General features: G+C 36.7%; 2 non-coding genes and 1 pseudogene across 2 annotated transcripts; all 3 read right to left on the bottom strand.

Moving 5' to 3' along the window:
• Positions 1 to 5146: 5146 nt before the first annotated feature.
• Positions 5147 to 14149, bottom strand: LOC119558528 (annotated as a pseudogene).
• Positions 14150 to 14550: 401 nt separating this feature from the next.
• LOC119558532 lies at positions 14551 to 14729 on the bottom strand. The gene has a single exon (XR_005220239.1). It is a non-coding gene; the product is annotated as a 5.8S ribosomal RNA (ribosomal RNA).
• A 658-nt stretch (positions 14730 to 15387) lies between these two features.
• Positions 15388 to 17382, bottom strand: LOC119558523. The gene has a single exon (XR_005220234.1). It is a non-coding gene; the product is annotated as a small subunit ribosomal RNA (ribosomal RNA).
• Between the last annotated feature and the right edge of the window lie 4249 nt (positions 17383 to 21631).

Below are 21631 nucleotides of genomic sequence, written 5' to 3'. Positions count from 1 at the left end.
CCTGTTTACAGTACTAGTGCCAGCTATCACTAGGTTTATATATCATGTTTCAGTGATATATGGGTAAATTCTACCATTTATTCTTATGTATATGGCATTTCTATGCCATATTTATACAATCCATTCATATCTTAATGTATATTTATTATATTATACATTATTATGCCTTATAGGTATTATACCTATAAGCCATATCCATACGATTCATTCACTAGTGCCGCCCCTCACTAGGTTTATAATTGTTATATCATTGATATACAATTTATTTCTATATATATGGCATTTATATGCCATATCCATACAATGCATTCACATTTCAATGTATATTTACTTGTTATACATTATTATGCCTTATAGGTATTATACCTATAAGCCATATCCATACGATTCACTTATATAAATATATGTATATTTTTCTATACATAATTTTTTTTTACTTTTGTATGGATTTCTATGCATATCCATAGTTTATATGGATATGCTTGGCGTTCTATATAGTATTGACAAATTCATATGCATAACATAAGTTTTGACCAATACGAGGAGGGGCCCGCCAACGACCACCTCCCTATAGTAGTTTTTTACCCCACGCACTACTGCGTGCCTGTTTACAGTACTAGTGCCAGCTATCACTAGGTTTATATATCGTGTTTCAGTGATATATGGGTAAATTCTACCATTTATTCTTATGTATATGGCATTTCTATGCCATATTTATACAATCCATTCATATCTTAATGTATATTTATTATATTATACATTATTATGCCTTATAGGTATTATACCTATAAGCCATATCCATACGATTCATTCACTAGTGCCGCCCCTCACTAGGTTTATAATTTTTATATCATTGATATACAATTTATTTCTATATATATGGCATTTATATGCCATATCCATACAATGCATTCACATTTCAATGTATATTTACTTGTTATACATTATTATGCCTTATAGGTATTATACCTATAAGCCATATCCATACGATTCACTTATATAAATATATGTATATTTTTCTATACATAATTTTTTTTTACTTTTGTATGGATTTCTATGCATATCCATAGTTTATATGGATATGCTTGGCGTTCTATATAGTATTGACAAATTCATATGCATAACATAAGTTTTGACCAATACGAGGAGGGGCCCGCCAACGACCACCTCCCTATAGTAGTTTTTTACCCCACGCACTACTGCGTGCCTGTTTACAGTACTAGTGCCAGCTATCACTAGGTTTATATATCGTGTTTCAGTGATATATGGGTAAATTCTACCATTTATTCTTATGTATATGGCATTTCTATGCCATATTTATACAATCCATTCATATCTTAATGTATATTTATTATATTATACATTATTATGCCTTATAGGTATTATACCTATAAGCCATATCCATACGATTCATTCACTAGTGCCGCCCCTCACTAGGTTTATAATTGTTATATCATTGATATACAATTTATTTCTATATATATGGCATTTATATGCCATATCCATACAATGCATTCACATTTCAATGTATATTTACTTGTTATACATTATTATGCCTTATAGGTATTATACCTATAAGCCATATCCATACGATTCACTTATATAAATATATGTATATTTTTCTATACATAATTTTTTTTTACTTTTGTATGGATTTCTATGCATATCCATAGTTTATATGGATATGCTTGGCGTTCTATATAGTATTGACAAATTCATATGCATAACATAAGTTTTGACCAATACGAGGAGGGGCCCGCCAACGACCACCTCCCTATAGTAGTTTTTTACCCCACGCACTACTTGCGTGCCTGTTTACAGTACTAGTGCCAGCTATCACTAGGTTTATATATCGTGTTTCAGTGATATATGGGTAAATTCTACCATTTATTCTTATGTATATGGCATTTCTATGCCATATTTATACAATCCATTCATATCTTAATGTATATTTATTATATTATACATTATTATGCCTTATAGGTATTATACCTATAAGCCATATCCATACGATTCATTCACTAGTGCCGCCCCTCACTAGGTTTATAATTGTTATATCATTGATATACAATTTATTTCTATATATATGGCATTTATATGCCATATCCATACAATGCATTCACATTTCAATGTATATTTACTTGTTATACATTATTATGCCTTATAGGTATTATACCTATAAGCCATATCCATACGATTCACTTATATAAATATATGTATATTTTTCTATACATAATTTTTTTTTACTTTTGTATGGATTTCTATGCATATCCATAGTTTATATGGATATGCTTGGCGTTCTATATAGTATTGACAAATTCATATGCATAACATAAGTTTTGACCAATACGAGGAGGGGCCCGCCAACGACCACCTCCCTATAGTAGTTTTTTACCCCACGCACTACTGCGTGCCTGTTTACAGTACTAGTGCCAGCTATCACTAGGTTTATATATCGTGTTTCAGTGATATATGGGTAAATTCTACCATTTATTCTTATGTATATGGCATTTCTATGCCATATTTATACAATCCATTCATATCTTAATGTATATTTATTATATTATACATTATTATGCCTTATAGGTATTATACCTATAAGCCATATCCATACGATTCATTCACTAGTGCCGCCCCTCACTAGGTTTATAATTGTTATATCATTGATATACAATTTATTTCTATATATATGGCATTTATATGCCATATCCATACAATGCATTCACATTTCAATGTATATTTACTTGTTATACATTATTATGCCTTATAGGTATTATACCTATAAGCCATATCCATACGATTCACTTATATAAATATATGTATATTTTTCTATACATAATTTTTTTTTACTTTTGTATGGATTTCTATGCATATCCATAGTTTATATGGATATGCTTGGCGTTCTATATAGTATTGACAAATTCATATGCATAACATAAGTTTTGACCAATACGAGGAGGGGCCCGCCAACGACCACCTCCCTATAGTAGTTTTTTACCCCACGCACTACTGCGTGCCTGTTTACAGTACTAGTGCCAGCTATCACTAGGTTTATATATCGTGTTTCAGTGATATATGGGTAAATTCTACCATTTATTCTTATGTATATGGCATTTCTATGCCATATTTATACAATCCATTCATATCTTAATGTATATTTATTATATTATACATTATTATGCCTTATAGGTATTATACCTATAAGCCATATCCATACGATTCATTCACTAGTGCCGCCCCTCACTAGGTTTATAATTGTTATATCATTGATATACAATTTATTTCTATATATATGGCATTTATATGCCATATCCATACAATGCATTCACATTTCAATGTATATTTACTTGTTATACATTATTATGCCTTATAGGTATTATACCTATAAGCCATATCCATACGATTCACTTATATAAATATATGTATATTTTTCTATACATAATTTTTTTTTATTTTTGTATGGATTTCTATGCATATCCATAGTTTATATGGATATGCTTGGCGTTCTATATAGTATTGACAAATTCATATGCATAACATAAGTTTTGACCAATACGAGGAGGGGCCCGCCAACGACCACCTCCCTATAGTAGTTTTTTACCCCACGCACTATTGCGTGCATGTTTACAGTACTAGTGCCAGCTATCATTTGGTTTATATATCGTGTTTCAGTGATATATGGGTAAATTCTACCATTTATTCTTATGTATATGGCATTTCTATGCCATATTTATATAATTCATTCATATCTTAATTTATATTTATTATATTATACATTATTATGCCTTATAGGTATTATACCTATAAGCCATATCCATACGATTCATATACTAGTGCAGCCCCTCACTAGGTTTATATATCTCATTTTAATTATATATTGGTAAATTCTATTATTTATTCTTGTGTATATGGCACTTATATGCCGCCATATCTATAAAAATGCATTTATATTTCAATGTATATTTTCTATATTATACATTATTATGCCTTAAAAAGTTATTATACCTACCATAAGGCGATATCCATACGATTCATTTATATAAAAGATATATGTATAATTTTCTATACATAATTTTTTTTTATGAATATATGGGTTTCCTAAGCATATCCATATAATACATTTAGTTTTATATGGATTAGATTGGTCTTCTTTATTGTATTGCCAAACTCATATTGATAAAATAAGTTTTGAACAATAAGAGGATCAGCCGCCAACCAACCAACCACTGCTACCATTGGAGGAACATATACTTACTTTTTATATGTCCTCTTACTTGAATGGTCCTCTCTTTACTTGAAAATTTCATTACCATAGGAATCTATTTATACATGGAATATGATTTCCACTACTTTTTCGCGTCACTAATAATTAATATGACGATACAGACTTGCTACCATAACATAAGTCTTGAACAATAATAGGAGCAGCCGCCAACCAACCACCAACCAACCAACCACTGCTACCATTGATAGTAATTTTATATGTCCTCTTTACTTGAATTTCAATACCATAGGAATATTTATACATGGAATATGTTTTGCCACTACTTTTTCGCGTCACTAATAATATGACGATACAGTCTTGCTACCATAACATAAGTTTTGAACAATAAGAGGAGCAGACACACCAACCAACCAACCGCGCTGCTACCATTGAAGGAACATATACTTATATTTATATAAGTCCTCTTTACTTGAATGGCCTCTTTACTTGAATTTCAATACCATAGGAATATTTATTTATACATGGAATATGTTTTGCCACTACTTTTTCGCGTCACTAATAATATGACGATATAGACTTGCTACCATAACATAAGTTTTGAACAATAAGAGGAGCAGACACCAACCAACCAACCGCTGCTACCATTGAATGAACCATATATACAAACTTTTATATATGTCCTCTTTACTTGAATTTTAATACCATAGGAATATTTATACATGGAATATGTTTGCCACTTTATCATCGCGTCACTAATAAGATGACGATACATTTTGTTTGTTCAATATTTACTTATATATTGATGTTTCCAATTTAGGTCTTTTATATTTCTTCTTCCCTACCTTACACACCACAAACAAAGTGGCGTGCGATGCTGCAAGCAAGCATAATGATTATGCCCGCTTTGCAACATCTTTATTATCGAATCATCAAGCAAAGGATAAGCTTCAGTGGATCGCAGTATGGCAGCTGCTCAACCACTTACAACACCTTGCCTGTTACAAAAGTCGTTTACAATTGATTCTAGGCTTTGTCATTGTATTAAATAATGCTTTTATATGTAACTAGCGCGGCATCAGGTGATCAAAGATCCTCCCAATTTACTATGTTACAAATTACATTGGCATCACATCCATTGTCGTTTATAAAGTAAATTATAAACTTTAAATGGTTTAGAAGCCATACAATGCAAATTGCCCCTTATTTATCATTGCAGTCCAGCACGGATACGACCTTAGAGGCGTTCAGGCATAATCCAACGGACGTAGCGTCATACCACTGTTCGCTCGAACAAGTATTGTGCCATTGGTCCGTACCTGCGGTTCCTCTCGTACTACGCAGGAATGCTGTCGCAACAACGTTTTGTCATTAGTAGGGTAAAACTAACCTGTCTCACGACGGTCTAAACCCAGCTCACGTTCCCTTGCATGGGTGAACAATCCAACGCTTGGTGAATTTTGCTTCACAATGATAGGAAGAGCCGACATCGAAGGATCAAAAAGCGACGTCGCTATGAACGCTTGGCCGCCACAAGCCAGTTATCCCTATGGTAACTTTTCTGACACCTCTTGTTAAAAACTCTTTAAACCAAAAGGATCGATAGGCCGAGCTTTTGCTGTCCCTGTGTGTACTGAACACCGAGATCAAGTCAGCATTTGCCCTTTTGCTCTATGTGTGGTTTCTGTCCGCACTGAGCTGGCCTTGGGACACCTCCGTTATTATTTGAGAGATGTACCGCCCCAGTCAAACTCCCTACCTGGCAATGTCCTTGAATTGGATCATACCTGAGTAATTGGAGTTATACCAAATTTTCAAATCAAAAATACATAAATGCACCGTTTTATTAAAGAATTTGTTTGCGATTATATAACAAACTCGTGATACTTTGATCAAGAAGCTTGCATCAAAACCCAATACCATAAGATATAATAAATATATCCGTATAATGGCTAGGAAATGATACACGTTCCATTTAATCAAGTAAGTAAGGAAACAATAAGAGTAGTGGTATTTCATTGGCGATACCAAACCGAAGTCTAATATCTCCCACTTATTCTACACCTCTTATGTCTCCTTACACTGCCAGATTAGAGTCAAGCTCAAAAGGGTCTTCTTTCCCCGCTAATTATTCCAAGCCCGTTCCCTTGGCTGTGGTTTCGCTAGATAGTAGATAGGGACAGTAGGAATCTCGTTAATCCATTCATGCGCGTCACAATAATTAGATTTTTTTTTTTTTTTGATATGATACTTTATATTAGTCTGCCGGTGGGCAATAGATTAAATTTGATAAAATTGAGTGTGAGGTAACAATATTTTGTGTGTTGAGGTGTATTAAGATTATACAAGATAGGTGTGAGTGGATTAGTGAGTTTGTGTGTCAGTTTTGGTGGTTACATCAATTATGATGCCTTAGGATCAAGGGACCCTGAAGGGCAGGTCCGCAGGGTGTCGTCTTTTTAACCTCCGAGGTTGTCCATCCAGCACTCTGGTTGCGAGTGGGTTTATGTGGGCTACCATTTTATCCAGATGCCTTCTGCTGAATTTAGCTACCTCTTCTACCACTGTGGGAAGCTTTAAGTCCCTCTTTATTGTGGTGTTACGTACGTAGAACGGCGCATTTAGAATTTGACGCAGGATTCTGTTTTCTGCTCTTTCTAGTTTTTTTAAATTTGAACTGGCTGCAGTGCCCCATATTTCAATGCCATAAATCCACGCTGGTTTGATTATGCTATTATAAAGGAGCAATTTGTTTTTTAAGGATAATTTACTCCTTCTTTGCAATAACCACCACATTTGCCGGCTTTTTAGTTTCATTAGCTTTGTTTTGGCCACTATGTGATCCTTCCATGTTAGTCTACGGTCCAGTGTCAGGCCCAGATATTTGACTGAAGGCTGTTGTGGTATGGCAGCATTGTTTAACAAAACCGCTGGGGATATTCCTGGCCTTAGAGAGAAGGTTATATGCGTAGACTTCTCTGGGTTGATAATGATATTCCATCTCTTTAGCCATGGTTCTATGTTGGACAGAGCTTGTTGTAGGCCTTGCGCAGCCATTGGCAGGGAGTCTTCGGAGACTAAGAAAGCCGTGTCATCCGCGTATGTGCATACCATGCTGTGGCTACCAGAGGGAATGGGCATGTCCGCGGTATACACCGAGTATAGTATAGGACTTAGCACGCTGCCTTGGGGAACTCCGGCGGCCACTTCGTGGATAGGCGATTCCTGATGTTTGCACCTTACGTAAAATCTTCTATTTTCGAGGTAGCCCTTTAGTAGAAGATAGTAAGGGGTAGGCAGGCTGTGCTTTAATTTGAACAGTAGGCCCTGGTGCCATACTCTGTCAAACGCTTGCCTGACGTCTAGGAACGCTGCAGAGCAGAACCTTTTAGTCTCGAAGGAGTCTAGAATGCAGCTGACTACCCCTGTGACACTGCTGTATAGTCCCGTGAGCTCGCCTGAAGCCAAACTGGTGATCTGGGATAACATGTTGTTCTTCTAATATAGGCATCAATCTCCTCAGGAATAATTTTTCCAGGATTTTTGAGAGAATTGACAGGAGGCTGATGGGCCTGTATGATCCCAGTTCGGCCTCAGGCTACCTGGTTTGGCGATTGACGATAACTTCGGCACATTTCCATTGTGTTGGGAAATGACCGAGTCTTAGACTTTGGTTCATGATGAACTTTAGGTTTCCGATGCAGTTCGGCGGCATGAACTTCAGAGCAGCGGCATCCAGGCGATCATACCCGGGAGACTTTGATGGTTTGAGTGTTTGCTATCTCCTCCTCTATCTCCTCGCAGTCGATTTCTGGAATGGGCAAGTCCATGGGACACGCCACATCCAGGAAATGAAGAGTCTCTTGATGGTCCACTGGGTCGCACAGGTCGAATGGCTGGGAAACTACTCTTTAAGTGGTCGGCAAAGGCGTTTGCTTTTTCCTGGTCTGAACGACACCAAGCTCCAGTTGATGATCTGACCGGGGCTATCCTCCGTGTGGGTCGCTTTAAATACTTGTTGCATTCAAAGCTTGTGGTGTGCACTACAGGGTTCAAGGTCCGCGAGGGTAAGCTTCTAGGGACTTGCTTTTTAGATCAAGAAGCATCCTGCTAAGGTCTTTACAAGCCCTGTTGTAGATTGTTTTGTCTGACCGTCTTCTACTAAGCTGCCAGACCCTCCTCAAACGCCGTTTTTTCGCTTACCATTGTTGCCAGCTCGGTTGACCAGAGATAGTTGTCTCTGTGGCCTCTGGGTGTGCACCGTTCGCGTGGTTTCAGCCTCTGGAGTTGCGATGCTTGCTGCAGATGAACCTGTCTGGTGAGGTACTCCACCGCTTCGTCGATGTCTATTGGACTTTCTAGAACTGGCTGGGGGTCTACATGATTTTCTAGCCAAGACTTAAAATCGGGATGTTTGTATTCCGTCTGATGAGCTTGACTACAGTTGGATTTCTCAGATAGGAGTTGTTATACAAAATCTTGACCATGCTGTGATCGGATGTAAGATCATGGCATGCAGCCGTAGATATTTTTGTGGGGTCAACTCCTCTGCTGAATGCAAAGTCCAAGAGGTCCGGAATTTTGGCTGGGTCGGTGGGCCAGTAGGTAGGCTCTCCAGTTGAATAGACGGTGCAAACCCAGTGCCCTGATGCATCCAAGAAGTGTGCTTCCTTTCGGGTTGACGGTTCGTGATCCCCACCAGGTATGTTTTGCGTTGAAGTCGCCTCCGATTAAGAATCTAGGACCCAGATTCCGTAGTACGTCGGACAGATCACTTTGGCTCAGTGTGTATCTTGGAGGGAGGTATGCGGAGGCGATGGTAATTTTGCCTTGCGACGTTATAAGGTGGATTTTCGCACACTGCATCCATTCCAGTTGTACGGGCTCGAGCTCCTCGTATTGAATGCCGCGTCTGATGATAATAGAGGCTCCTCCACGCATCCGGTCGCCAGGGTGCAATGCGTTGATTATTTCGTAGCCGGGAATGGTAAAGTGGGATCTGGTGGTGAAGTGTGTCTCGGACACGAGTAAGATGTCTACTTGGTTGGTCTTTATATAATGCTCGACCTCGGGCTTGCTCCGAGCCAAGCCGTTCGCATTCCATATTATAAGTTGGGTGTTTATGGACATTTATGATTGTTCTGGTTGGAGAGCATTGTCATCACTAAGTTTTGGAACTGATTGAACATGGAGTTCATCATGGATTCCATTCGGCGCATCATTCTCTCCTCCAAGGCATCAAGGGGGGACTGGCCATTATTGTCGAAGTTTCCAGCCGACGGCAGCCCTAGCAACGTTGGCGTAACTGTATTTGTGATTCCCTGTTTGGTTCGCGGCACTGCTCGCTGGGAAATTTGCGTGTGGAGCAGGATTGGATGAAGAAGTAGTTACTGCCTTAGGCTTAGGGCTGAAGCGCTTCTTGGCTTCTACGTAGACTCTACAACCGCGGTAGGAGGCGGTGTGTTCATCACCACAATTTCCGCACACAGGTGGGTCTTCCTTTGCCTTCATGCAATTCAGGGAGTCGTGTGATAATCCGCATTTGACACAGACATGTTGGAGTTTGCAGTACCTCTTAGTATGCCCAAAAGCTTGGCAGCGGAAGCATTGTACCACTCCGTCGAACTTTTTTGGCTCCTCAATGGAGACGACGGCATGGCACAGTCTGTTGGTTTCGAAGACTTTCTTGTTTGTTGGAGCTGGTTCGAGGTTGACGAAAAACATCGACAATGGCATTTTTGTTACTCTTGATACTGCATTTTTAGCATCACGCACATTGTGGCCGAGATTCACAAAGGCGTGCTTGACCTCCTCAATTGGTGTAGTATGGTGTAGTCCTTTGACAACAATGCGGAAAGCTCGCTCTTCCTTCAGTTGGAAGGTACGGAAAGCTACTTGACAGTTGTCCAGGTGAGCAACAATTTTTCGGTAAGTGGTGCTGTCCTTCGGCATCAGCCTGATGTTGCCTCTTCCCGTTGCCTTGTAAGAGAAAGTATCGGAATTCACCAATGTGCGCAGTTCGTTTAAAATTCGCCAATGTTTTCTACATCCGGCACAAAGATTGGAGGGGGCTTGGGTGCTGCTTTAGGTTCGGCATTATCGACGGTCTTTTCATTGCTGCTCTCTACCGGCAGAGAAGCGAAGCGGTTAGAGGTGCTAGGACCAATATCCATCTTTTTGTCTTGATTCACGGCAGCCTTATTCTTTATGGTCTTTTTTAGGAAAAATGTAAGGGCGAGTTATCTCACCTTCCTCAGGTGAAGAGATGTTTGAGGGGCTCGAGGAGCTCGAGGAGCTCGGGGTTGGGCTGGGAGATTTTTCCCGTTTCTCCACGATGATTTTCTTTACGCCTCTAATTGCCTCTGGCGACCCGGGAGGTAGACTCCTTTTGACTCCTTTTGGTAAGACTCTCGGCTTCAGAACCTGCCAAGTGCATTTTTTGAGTGCGGCTACAGCCGCGTTGTCCACTTCCATGCTGCCGGTGTTGCTATTGTCACCCATGGCGACAGCACCACCAACAAGCACAGCCGGCTAACTGTGTGAGTGAACTATTTATTTCCTTTCCCTCTGCTGACAAAAATCGACGACGAGGTGTCGCCGAAATGTAGGCAATAGTTTTAGGAGTCGCCGCCCTCTGGCGGAGTGATACAGCGATGAGGAGTCGCCGAATGTATGCTATGAATCCTGGAGTAGTCGCCCTCTGGCGGAATGAAATCAGCTGATTTCCAAAAAAACCAACCAATTTGCGGAGACACGAACCGGTTCAAATTTAGTGCAGACGCGAACCGCGCTGCTGTCAAAATGTTATCTAGATAAGGCAGGGCGCCACTCGAGAGAGAGCGCCTCTCTCACAACGATGAAGTATGAGTTTTATTGCCGAAATTGGCCTGACACACGGGGCGCCCGAGAGAGCGCCTCTGTCTCAGCACGTCGAACGTTCTCGAAATGTCTGGGGTGGAAAATCGCGATTTTGGCCTTCCCACCACCTTTTTCGTGCAGAAAACACGCGGAATGACTATGCGACCACAATGCGCGAATATTTGTGCTATTTTTAGCAATGGAATAGGAGTTTTATTGCCGAAATTGGCCTGACACACGGGGCGCCCGAGAGAGCGCCTCTGTCTCAGCACGTCGAACGTTCTCGAAATGTCTGGGGTGGAAAATCGCGATTTTGGCCTTCCCACCACCTTTTTCGTGCAGAAAACACGCGGAATGACTATGCGACCACAATGCGCGAATATTTGTGACTAATTAGATGACGAGGCATTTGGCTACCTTAAGAGAGTCATAGTTACTCCCGCCGTTGACCCGCGCTTACTTGAATTTCTTCACTTTGACATTCAGAGCACTGGGCAGAAATCACATTGTGTCAACACCCGCTAGGGCCATCACAATGCTTTGTTTTAATTAGACAGTCGGATTCCCCAAGTCCGTGCCAGTTCTGAATTGATTGTTAATTGATAATCGTTATAATTAATAAGAACTAATTGGTTTAACCCAATTAGTATTCTTAAAAATTTTAGCAAGAAAGTTCCACAATTGGCTACGTAACTAAACTATCCGGGGAACAAGTGACCAACATAAATGCCAGACACTCTATTTACCCAGAACGAGCACATAAACCATGTTATTGTTTCCCAATCAAGCCCGACTATCTCAATCTTCAGAGCCAATCCTTATCCCGAAGTTACGGATCTAATTTGCCGACTTCCCTTACCTACATTATTCTATCGACTAGAGACTCTTCACCTTGGAGACCAGCTGCGGATATTGGTACGGCCTGTTGAGAAGTTTGCGTGTCCCCACCATAAATTTTCAAGGTCCGAGGAGAAAATATCGACACAACAGTATATGTCATGCTCTTCTAGCCCATCTACCATATCTCTCTGCGAAAGACTTCCATGGTAGTACGGCTATAAAACAGAAAAGAAAACTCTTCCGATATCTCTCGACGGCTTCTTTATGGTCGTTCCTGTTGCCAGGATGAGCACGAGGCCCATATTTAATAACAAACGGATACTCAACAGGTTACGGAATTGGAACCGTATTCCCTTTCGTTCAAAATTATTCAAGTATATTAATTAGCTTGATTTATATAATATAATTATATTTGTATGGCATTTGTGTTTTACTTGAAAATTTTCGGCTTTCGCCTTGAACTTAGGACCGACTAACTCGTGATCAACCACTGTTCACACGAAACCCTTCTCCACTTCAGTCCTCCAAGGTCTCATTCGATTATTTGCTACTACCACCAAGATCTGTACCAATGGCAGCTCCATGCAGGCTTACGCCAAACACTTCTACGCATACCATTGTACCTTCCTACTCACTAAAGTTTCAAAATTTATATCACAAGTAATATAAATCATCTACTTTAGCGGTAATGTATAGGTATACAACTTAAGCGCCATCCATTTTAAGGGCTAGTTGCTTCGGCAGGTGAGTTGTTACACACTCCTTAGCGGATTTCGACTTCCATGATCACCGTCCTGCTGTTTTAAGCAACCAACGCCTTTCATGGTATCTGCATGAGTTGTTAATTTGGGCACCGTAACATTACGTTTGGTTCATCCCACAGCGCCAGTTCTGCTTACCAAAAGTGGCCCACTGGGCACATTATATCATAACCTTGAACTTCATATCAAGAAAGTTAAGGTTCTTACCCATTTAAAGTTTGAGAATAGGTTAAGATCGTTTCGACCCTAAGGCCTCTAATCATTCGCTTTACCAGATAAGATTATTTTATATAACATTAAAATGCACCAGCTATCCTGAGGGAAACTTCGGAAGGAACCAGCTACTAGATGGTTCGATTGGTCTTTCGCCCCTATACTCAATTCTGACAATCGATTTGCACGTCAGAACTGTTTCGGTCTTCCATCAGGGTTTCCCCTGACTTCAACCTGATCAAGTATAGTTCACCATCTTTCGGGTCACAGCATATATGCTCAAGGTACGTTCCAGTTAGAGGCATAAATAATATAAATATCATTATACATAACTATATAGAACGCCCCGGGATTGTGTTAATTAGCTATAAATAGTTAAAAAACTAATCCCATTATTAGTCAAGTTAATTACGCTATTAGGTTTATATCCCAATAACTTGCACATATGTTAGACTCCTTGGTCCGTGTTTCAAGACGGGTCCCGAAGGTATCCTGAATCTTTCGCATTGTTAATCATACAAGTGCATATAATAAACACAAAAATCAATGATAATTATGCCATTATATAATTCCGAAAAATTAACGCACTGTATTCATATAAATCTATCAGCACTTTATCAAATTAATAACATTTATTCTGTGTTAAAATGCAAGCAAATTAATTTGAATAAACTATAAGTTATATTTTATGATAAATTTTGTATGCTAATAGATTACAATGTCCTTATATGGAAAAAATGCACACTATTATCATAATATTGTTTAAATATTACAATTTTAATGATGAATTTTCCATAACGGATATTCAGGTTCATCGGGCTTAACCTCTAAGCAGTTTCACGTACTGTTTAACTCTCTATTCAGAGTTCTTTTCAACTTTCCCTCACGGTACTTGTTTACTATCGGTCTCATGGTTATATTTAGTTTTAGATGGAGTTTACCACCCACTTAGTGCTGCACTATCAAGCAACACGACTCTTTGGAAACATCATCTAGTAATCATTAACGTTATACGGGCCTGGCACCCTCTATGGGTAAATGGCCTCATTTAAGAAGGACTTAAATCGTTAATTTCTCATACTAGAATATTGACGCTCCATACACTGCATCTCACATTTGCCATATAGACAAAGTGACTTAGTGCTGAACTGATTTCTTTTCGCTCGCCGCTACTAAGAAAATCCTGGTTAGTTTCTTTTCCTCCCCTAATTAATATGCTTAAATTCAGGGGGTAGTCCCATATGAGTTGAGGTTGTGTATAACTTTTTTTGCAATTAATTCTTTATATATAATGATAAAACATTTTATTAAATTCGTTATATATTTTATATATTTGTATGGCATTTGTTTGGTCTAACGAATCAACGAAGAATAATAATATTGTCAACGGCTTTCTATTTACTAATCTTTAATAAGAGACAATTCTAGATAAATTTTTTATGCTAGACATTTCTCAGTATTATTTGATTGAAAAAGAAAATATTTCTCTTCGTTTTTCACATTCAAATTATTTACTAATGTGAGATAATGTTTTTCATATATTTGTTAATATTATGAATAATATAATAATTAAATTATTATTATCCAATAATATACCATATGCTTATAAAATTTCATTATAAAATTTATATAAACAACTTAATTAGCATAGTCTTACAACCCTCAACCATATGTAGTCCAAGCAGCACTATAAAATTAATTAAAGTACATAACAGCATGGACTGCGATATGCGTTCAAAATGTCGATGTTCATGTGTCCTGCAGTTCACACGATGACGCACAGTTTGCTGCGTTCTTCATCGACCCATGAGCCGAGTGATCCACCGCTTAGAGTTTTATATATTGGTTTGGTAATTTTGTCATATATGTTTTTATTGAAAGAAATTAAAAATACACCATTTTACTGGCATATATCAATTCCTTCAATAAATTGATTTTTATACCTAAAACGAATGCTGCGAAATGTCTTAGTTTCATATAACCAATAATATATCAAGTATTTTTTAAATGGCATTTACGGTATTAATACTTTTTTTTAGCGATATATATTGAAATTTATATAAAACATTAACCTGTAATAATCAGGTACAACATTGTACATTTTAGGTTGTTGCATTATCCAATGTATGCGCATAACTGAGATGAACAATACATATCGCAACGCGTGTATATTATGGTCCATATACACACAGTGTTTTATTAATTAATTGCATTTAATATACAATATAATAATAATATTAAATAAATTTAATAATTTCGATTTGCTTGTTCGAATTTGTTATTTGTTTGCTTTTGCTTATTTATTTATCTCTTATTTAATGCAATAATATATTTATTATTACAATTATTATTTCGATTTGCTTGTTCGAAATTTTAATTTGATCTATAAAAGATCATATTTTTGGCAATTTATATTTTATTTGTATTACTATAATATATTATATTATTATAATAAAAACAAATTTTTTTATTAACGGTAAGGATATTAAACAATAATGATCCTTCCGCAGGTTCACCTACGGAAACCTTGTTACGACTTTTACTTCCTCTAAATAATCAAGTTCGGTCAACTTTTGCGAAACAACCGTAACACACAAGGCGTCACAGTGATCACGTCCGGAGACCTCACTAAATAATTCAATCGGTAGTAGCGACGGGCGGTGTGTACAAAGGGCAGGGACGTAATCAATGCGAGTTAATGACTCACACTTACTGGGAATTCCAAGTTCATGTGAACAGTTTCAGTTCACAATCCCAAGCATGAAAGTGGTTCAGCGGTTTACCCGGACCTCTCGGTCTAGGAAATACACGTTGATACTTTCATTGTAGCGCGCGTGCAGCCCAGGACATCTAAGGGCATCACAGACCTGTTATTGCTCAATCTCATTATTGCTAGACGCAATTTGTCCATTTAAGAAGCTAGTGTCCTTATAATGGGACAAACCAACAGGTACGGCTCCACTTATATAAACACATTCAAACACAATAAACATTTTACTGCCACCATGAATGAAGGCTATATAAGCTTCAACACCATAATCCTGAAGATATCTATTTAATATATTTGAGTCTCGTTCGTTATCGGAATTAACCAGACAAATCACTCCACGAACTAAGAACGGCCATGCACCACCACCCATAGATTCGAGAAAGAGCTATCAATCTGTCTTACACACTTATGTTCGGACCTGGTAAGTTTTCCCGTGTTGAGTCAAATTAAGCCGCAGGCTCCACTCCTGGTGGTGCCCTTCCGTCAATTCCTTTAAGTTTCAGCTTTGCAACCATACTTCCCCCGGAGCCCAAAAGCTTTGGTTTCCCGGGAAGCGACTGAGAGAGCCATAAAAGTAGCTACACCCAATTGCTAGCTGGCATCGTTTATGGTTAGAACTAGGGCGGTATCTGATCGCCTTCGAACCTCTAACTTTCGTTCTTGATTAATGAAAACATCTTTGGCAAATGCTTTCGCTTAAGTTAGTCTTACGACGGTCCAAGAATTTCACCTCTCGCGTCGTAATACTAATGCCCCCAAACTGCTTCTATTAATCATTACCTCTTGATCTGAAAACCAATGAAAGCAGAACAGAGGTCTTATTTCATTATCCCATGCACAGAATATTCAGGCATTTGAAGCCTGCTTTAAGCACTCTAATTTGTTCAAAGTAATTGTACCGGCCCACAATAACACTCGTTTAAGAGCACTAATGCAGGTTTTTAAATAGGAGGAACATATGAAAAAATACAAGTATCTAAGCACATGTAAGAACTCCACCGGTAATACGCTTACATACATAAAGGTATAGTACTAACCACAATTGTAAGTTGTACTACCCGTATGAAGCACAAGTTCAACTACGAACGTTTTAACCGCAACAACTTTAATATACGCTATTGGAGCTGGAATTACCGCGGCTGCTGGCACCAGACTTGCCCTCCAATTGGTCCTTGTTAAAGGATTTAAAGTGTACTCATTCCAATTACAGGGCCTCGGATATGAGTCCTGTATTGTTATTTTTCGTCACTACCTCCCCGAGCTGGGAGTGGGTAATTTACGCGCCTGCTGCCTTCCTTAGATGTGGTAGCCGTTTCTCAGGCTCCCTCTCCGGAATCGAACCCTGATTCCCCGTTACCCGTTGCAACCATGGTAGTCCTAGATACTACCATCAAAAGTTGATAGGGCAGACATTTGAAAGATCTGTCGTCGGTACAAGACCATACGATCTGCATGTTATCTAGAGTTCAACCAATATAACGATCTTGCGATCGCTTGGTTTTAGCCTAATAAAAGCACATGTCCCATAAGGTTCATGTTTTAATTGCATGTATTAGCTCTAGAATTACCACAGTTATCCAAGTAACTGTTAACGATCTAAGGAACCATAACTGATATAATGAGCCTTTTGCGGTTTCACTTTTAATTCGTGTGTACTTAGACATGCATGGCTTAATCTTTGAGACAAGCATATAACTACTGGCAGGATCAACCAGAATAATGTTTTTATTCATATTTCATTCATATTTTTGAATAGAAATTAGCAATATAAATTTTATAGATTGTTTTCTATCGAATACGGCCATTTTTATATAGCATTCGTATACGTTTGTTGTTTTCACAATATATACTTGTTCCGCCACTAATAATAACAAGTTTTTTAATTATTGATGTTAAAAACACAATATTTTTTTTCGTAATACGTAATAATTTTCTTTATATTTGCATATTTCATTCTAAAATATCTTTTTTGTTCGACATACGTCATTATTGTATCCACACATGTACAATTTTTGTTTAACCAATATAAAATATTGAATTAAATCATTTGTATTTTGATGATAAATTTAAAATTTATCTGTATATATTCATATAAGACTCTTTGGTAATATATAATATAAAACCGAGCGCATATATGATATGTACGTTAGAAAAAATAATATATATATATATTATTTTCTTTTAATATAGGGACACCTCTTTTAATTTATCCCCGCAGGGAATTATCACATAACTCAGTATGTGATAATGGCAGACCAATATACATATATATCAAGATTATCAATACAAAATATATATCATTATTAGCCTGCCTCAATTGTAATTATTTATTTGGATTAACGATAAAGTTCGGAAACAATTTGTTATTCTATGTATAATAGAAACCTTGGCCTTTGTTTCAACATTATTATCTTTGGGCTTAAAATATTAACCGTGGAGCCAAGTCTCATATTCATAAATGAATAAAGAAACAAATTTGACGGATTAATATCTTCTCTACCGACAGACAGTATTTTGTCACGTCAATAGTAGATGGCCGGCCCATTGACCATCCTATAGTAGTTTTTGGACCCAATATCTTTAATTCGGGTATTTTCAATTGTCTTTGCCAATCAACCGTTTGGTACTCTCTCATATAATAAGAGAATACACATATAATTCCATTATATGGATATATCTTCATTATTTTATTTGCTACATCACCCTATAATAGTTTTTGAACCCGTCAACTTCAATTCGGGTATTTTCAATTGTCTTTGCCAACCATTTATATGGTATTCTCTATTATAATAAGAGAATACTAGTGTATATCCATTATATGGATATATCATCTTCATATTATTTGCTACACCACCCTATAGTAGTTTTTGAACCCATCATCTGCAATTCGGGTATTTTCAATTGTCTTTGCCAACCAACTATACGGTATTCTCTCTTATAATAAGAGAATACAAGTATATTTTCATTATATGGATATAATGCCATTTATTTTTCAATATCCATATAATTCATTTAGTTTTGTATGTACAAAACAAGTTTTCTTTATAGTATTGACAAAATCATATGTTTACGCATAACATAAGTTTTGACCAATACGAGGAGGGGCCCGCCAACGACCACCTCCCTATAGTAGTTTTTTACCCCACGCACTACTGCGTGCCTGTTTACAGTACTAGTGCCAGCTATCACTAGGTTTATATATCATGTTTCAGTGATATATGGGTAAATTCTACCATTTATTCTTATGTATATGGCATTTCTATGCCATATTTATACAATCCATTCATATCTTAATGTATATTTATTATATTATACATTATTATGCCTTATAGGTATTATACCTATAAGCCATATCCATACGATTCATTCACTAGTGCCGCCCCTCACTAGGTTTATAATTGTTATATCATTGATATACAATTTATTTCTATATATATGGCATTTATATGCCATATCCATACAATGCATTCACATTTCAATGTATATTTACTTGTTATACATTATTATGCCTTATAGGTATTATACCTATAAGCCATATCCATACGATTCACTTATATAAATATATGTATATTTTTCTATACATAATTTTTTTTTACTTTTTGTATGGATTTCTATGCATATCCATAGTTTATATGGATATGCTTGGCGTTCTATATAGTATTGACAAATTCATATGCATAACATAAGTTTTGACCAATACGAGGAGGGGCCCGCCAACGACCACCTCCCTATAGTAGTTTTTTACCCCACGCACTATTGCGTGCCTGTTTACAGTACTAGTGCCAGCTATCACTAGGTTTATATATCGTGTTTCAGTGATATATGGGTAAATTCTACCATTTATTCTTATGTATATGGCATTTCTATGCCATATTTATACAATCCATTCATATCTTAATGTATATTTATTATATTATACATTATTATGCCTTATAGGTATTATACCTATAAGCCATATCCATACGATTCATTCACTAGTGCCGCCCCTCACTAGGTTTATAATTGTTATATCATTGATATACAATTTATTTCTATATATATGGCATTTATATGCCATATCCATACAATGCATTCACATTTCAATGTATATTTACTTGTTATACATTATTATGCCTTATAGGTATTATACCTATAAGCCATATCCATACGATTCACTTATATAAATATATGTATATTTTTTCTATACATAATTTTTTTTTACTTTTGTATGGATTTCTATGCATATCCATAGTTTATATGGATATGCTTGGCGTTCTATATAGTATTGACAAATTCATATGCATAACATAAGTTTTGACCAATACGAGGAGGGGCCCGCCAACGACCACCTCCCTATAGTAGTTTTTTACCCCACGCACTATTGCGTGCCTGTTTACAGTACTAGTGCCAGCTATCACTAGGTTTATATATCGTGTTTCAGTGATATATGGGTAAATTCTACCATTTATTCTTATGTATATGGCATTTCTATGCCATATTTATACAATCCATTCATATCTTAATGTATATTTATTATATTATACATTATTATGCCTTATAGGTATTATACCTATAAGCCATATCCATACGATTCATTCACTAGTGCCGCCCCTCACTAGGTTTATAATTGTTATATCATTGATATACAATTTATTTCTATATATATGGCATTTATATGCCATATCCATACAATGCATTCACATTTCAATGTATATTTACTTGTTATACATTATTATGCCTTATAGGTATTATACCTATAAGCCATATCCATACGATTCACTTATATAAATATATGTATATTTTTCTATACATAATTTTTTTTTACTTTTGTATGGTTTTCTATGCATATCCATAGTTTATATGGATATGCTTGGCGTTCTATATAGTATTGACAAATTCATATGCATAACATAAGTTTTGACCAATACGAGGAGGGGCCCGCCAACGACCACCTCCCTATAGTAGTTTTTTACCCCACGCACTATTGCGTGCCTGTTTACAGTACTAGTGCCAGCTATCACTAGGTTTATATATCGTGTTTCAGTGATATATGGGTAAATTCTACCATTTATTCTTATGTATATGGCATTTCTATGCCATATTTATACAATCCATTCATATCTTAATGTATATTTATTATATTATACATTATTATGCCTTATAGGTATTATACCTATAAGCCATATCCATACGATTCATTCACTAGTGCCGCCCCTCACTAGGTTTATAATTGTTATATCATTGATATACAATTTATTTCTATATATATGGCATTTATATGCCATATCCATACAATGCATTCACATTTCAATGTATATTTACTTGTTATACATTATTATGCCTTATAGGTATTATACCTATAAGCCATATCCATACGATTCACTTATATAAATATATGTATATTTTTCTATACATAATTTTTTTTTACTTTTGTATGGATTTCTATGCATATCCATAGTTTATATGGATATGCTTGGCGTTCTATATAGTATTGACAAATTCATATGCATAACATAAGTTTTGACCAATACGAGGAGGGGCCCGCCAACGACCACCTCCCTATAGTAGTTTTTTACCCCACGCACTATTGCGTGCCTGTTTACAGTACTAGTGCCAGCTATCACTAGGTTTATATATCGTGTTTCAGTGATATATGGGTAAATTCTACCATTTATTCTTATGTATATGGCATTTCTATGCCATATTTATACAATCCATTCATATCTTAATGTATATTTATTATATTATACATTATTATGCCTTATAGGTATTATACCTATAAGCCATATCCATACGATTCATTCACTAGTGCCGCCCCTCACTAGGTTTATAATTGTTATATCATTGATATACAATTTATTTCTATATATATGGCATTTATATGCCATATCCATACAATGCATTCACATTTCAATGTATATTTACTTGTTATACATTATTATGCCTTATAGGTATTATACCTATAAGCCATATCCATACGATTCACTT

The sequence above is a fragment of the Drosophila subpulchrella genome, unplaced genomic scaffold (genome assembly GCF_014743375.2).
Source record: "Drosophila subpulchrella strain 33 F10 #4 breed RU33 unplaced genomic scaffold, RU_Dsub_v1.1 Primary Assembly Seq107, whole genome shotgun sequence".
In the NCBI taxonomy this organism is placed as follows: Eukaryota; Metazoa; Arthropoda; class Insecta; order Diptera; family Drosophilidae; genus Drosophila; species Drosophila subpulchrella.
Note: the sequence above shows the minus strand (reverse complement) of the source record. Positions and strands in the feature narration are given on the sequence as shown.